General features: G+C 46.2%; 1 pseudogene; it reads left to right on the forward strand.

Moving 5' to 3' along the window:
• Window positions 1-404: 404 nt before the first annotated feature.
• LOC119620582 (large ribosomal subunit protein eL33 pseudogene) lies at window positions 405-738 on the forward strand (annotated as a pseudogene).
• Window positions 739-3683: the final 2945 nt, after the last annotated feature.

A 3683-nucleotide genomic window follows, 5' to 3' on the forward strand; every position in this document is an offset into this window, starting at 1 on the left:
CCAAGAGGAGGGGGCACACCAGGCCATGCATGGCCACATAGGGAAAGCACCAGTGTCAGAGGCATTTGAACCAGAGTGACTCAATCTTTTTTTTTTTTTTGAGACGGAGTCTCACTCTGTTGCCCAGGCTGGAGTGCAGTGGCACAATCTCGGCTCACTGCAAACTTCGCCTCCGCAGGCAATTCTCCTGCCTCCGCCTCCCGAGTAGCTGGGACTACAGGCGTGCACCACCACGCTCAGCTAATTTTTGTATTTTTAGTAGACATGGGGTTTCTCCATATTGGTCAGGCTGGTCTCGAACTCCTGACCTCAGGTGATCTGCCCACCTCGGCCTCCCAAAGTACTGGGGTTACAGGCATGAGCCACTGTGCCCTGCCTGGGAACAGGACTTCTAAAAGGCAAATATGTCTGGAAGGCTATGGTCCTAAGGCCCGTTTGCTGGCTATAAGCCGGGTCTCCGGAACCAAAGGAAGCACACAGCTCTCCTTAAAACTGAAGATGTTTATGCCCAAGATGAAACTGAATTCTGTTTGGGCAAGAGATCTGCTTATTTATACAAAGCAAAGAATAACACAGTGACTCCTGGTGGCGAACCGAACCAAACCAGAGTAATCTGGGGAAAGGTAACTCAGACCTTTGGAAACAGTGGCATGGTTCGTGCCAAATTCCAAAGCAATTCTTCCTGCTAAGGCCACTGGACACGGAGTCCATGTGATGCTGTACCCTTCAAGTATTTAAACTAATGAAAATTAAATAAAAATGGATTTGTGCTCTTGTAAAAAAAAAAAAATCAGAAACATACAGTTAATATAACAGGCCGTCCCATTATTCTATCAGACCAGTTATTTCTGAATGATAGGTACATGGTAAGATCAGTGAAGCCTATGGCCATAGGCCCATTATCATGTCACACCACACTTTCTTTGCTGTAAAAGGAGTCTCTTGGTTCCCAAGATTGTGTGTGATAGTGATATGGTTTGGCTGTGTTCCCACCCAAATCTCACTTTGAATTGCAATAATCCTCAAGTGTCAAGGGCAGGGGCAGGTGGAAATAATTGAATCATGAGGGGAGTTTCCCACATACTGTTCTCATAGTAATGAGTAAGTCTTATGAGATATGATGGTTTTGTTTGTTTTCATTTTCATTTTTATTTTTGAGACAGAGTTTCACTCTTGTTGCCAAGGATGGAGTGCAATGGTGCGATCTCGGCTCACTGCAACCTCTGCCTCCTGGGTTCAAGTGATTCTCCTGCCTCAGCCTCCCAAGTAGCTGGGATTACAGGCATGTGCCACCACGCCCGGCTAATTTTTTTTTTTTTTTGTATTTTTTGTAGAGACAGGGTTTCTCCATATTTGTCAGGCTGGTCTCGAACTCCCGACCTCAGGTGATCCGCCCACCTCGGCCTCCCAAAGTGCTGGGATTCCAGGCATGAGCCACTGTGCCTAGCTTTTTTTCTTTTCTTTTCTTTTCTTTTTTTTGAGACAGAGTCTTGCTCTATCATCCAGTCTGGAGTGCAGCGGCAAGATCTCAGCTCACTGCAACCTCTGCCTCCCAGGTTCAAGTGATTCTCCTGCCTCAGTCTCCAGAGTAGCTGGGATTACAGGCACACACCACCACACCCGGCTAATTGTGTATTTTTAGTAGAGACAGGGTTTCTCCATGTTGGCCAGGATAGTCTGGATCTCCCAACATCAGGTGATCTGTCCACCTCGGCCTCCCAAAGTGCTGTGATTACAGGCATGAGCCACTGCGCCTGGCTGATCTGATGGTTTTATAAATGGAAGTTCCCCTGCACATTTTCTCTGTTGCCTGCCAGCATGTAAGACGTGACTTTGCTCCTCCTTTGCCTTCTATCATGATTGTGAGGCCTCCCCAGCCATGTGGAACTGTGAGTCCATTAAACCTCTTTCCTTTATAAATTACCCAGTCTTGGGTATGTTTTTATTAGCAGTGTGAGAACAGACTAATATAGATAGTATGCCACTATATGACATCTGCAGACCACCAGATGCTGGTGCCAGTAGAGACACTTGGAAAGGGGAGGCAAACCTGCTTAAGGGATCAATTTAAAGCTTAAAAGGATAAATTTCTAATTCTCCAAAGTGAGAGGAGCAGACAGATGTCCTGGACCTACCACCTGGTGGCCATGCTGATCTCTCTGAAGATTGGGGCCATATTGATCCCTCCTGCCAACAGTTGGATACTTAGAAATGGCAAACCTAGAGCATCCTTGGTGGACCCACGTTGTTGGATCCACACATAGTCTCCATCCCTCCCATCATGGCCACTTTGTTCATGGGCCCACATTGCAAGCTCTGAGGGCGTCAGACAGTCAGATCGATTGGAGATAGAATGTCTAATTTTTTTTTAATTATTATTATACTTTAAGTTCTAGGGTACATATGCACAACATGCAGGTTTGTTACATATGTATACATGTGCCATGTTGGTGTGCTGCACCCATTAACTCGTCATTTACACTAGGTATTTCTCCTAATGCTACCTCTCCCCTCTTCCCCCACCCCACAACAGACCCCAGTGTGTGTGAATGTCTTATTCTTTTTGTTTAACCAGCATGTGGCCTTTTACATAGTGGTTACTCAATAAATATTTTTGAATTTGATTTATTTATTCAACATTTGTTGAACTCCTACAGTGTGATAGACAATGAGATAGGTTAAGAATACCAACTTGCTTTGGGAGGCCAAGGTGGGTGGATCGGCTGAGTTCAGGAGTTTGAGACCAGCCTGGGCAACATGGTGAAACCCCGTCTCTACTAAAATACAAAAAATTAGCCAGGCGTGGCAGCATGTGCCTGTAATCCCAGCTACTCGGGAGGCTGAGGCAGGAGAATTGCTAGAACCCGGGAGGCAGAGGTTGCAGTGACCCAAGAGCACACCACTGTACTCCAGCCTGGGTGACAGAGCGAGACTCCGTCTCAGGAAAAAAAAAAAAAAAAAAAAAGAATACCAACTTGGTTTGCTCAGATGTTAATGCAAAACAAAATAAAACAAAATAAAAAGTATATATATACCAACTAAAGTATCTGTCCTGTGTTGCAGGTTGGGGTCTCTGGACACAGACACTGAGAAGGAGTTTGGGGGACAAGGTGTTTAAAGAATGGAAAGAGGCAGAAGTCAGTCTGCAATGCAAGCCTAACAGAGTATTGGTCAACCCAGCAGGAAACTCCTGGGGCAAGATAGCCATCTCTCTCTTTTTTTTTTTTTAACATTTTTTTTTTTTTCCCTGAGACAAGGTTTCACTCTGTTGCCTAGGCTGGCGTGCAGTGGCACAATCACAGATCACTGCAGCCTTGAACTCTGGGGTTCAAGCAAGTCTCCCACCTCAGCCTCTCGAGTAGCTAGGACTAAGGCGTGCACCTCCACGCTTAGCTAATTTTTTAAATTTTTTGTAGTGACAGGATATCGTTATGTTGCCCAGGCTGGTTCTGAACTCCTGGGCTCAAGCAATCTTCCCAGCTTGGCCTCCCAAAATGCTGGGATTACAGGCATGAGCCACTGCGCACAGCCTAGCCATCTCTTTATATGCCCTCATCCTTCAGCCCAGATGCAGGCTGCCCTAGGAAGGGCCTAACCTTAAATGAGGCTGACCCTAAAGGAACTGCCAGCTGGAGGCCATCTCCTGACCACACTCCCCACAGCTGGGTGGCAAGTTCTTCCTT

The sequence above is a fragment of the Chlorocebus sabaeus genome, chromosome 11 (genome assembly GCF_047675955.1).
Source record: "Chlorocebus sabaeus isolate Y175 chromosome 11, mChlSab1.0.hap1, whole genome shotgun sequence".
NCBI lineage: Eukaryota > Metazoa > Chordata > Mammalia > Primates > Cercopithecidae > Chlorocebus > Chlorocebus sabaeus.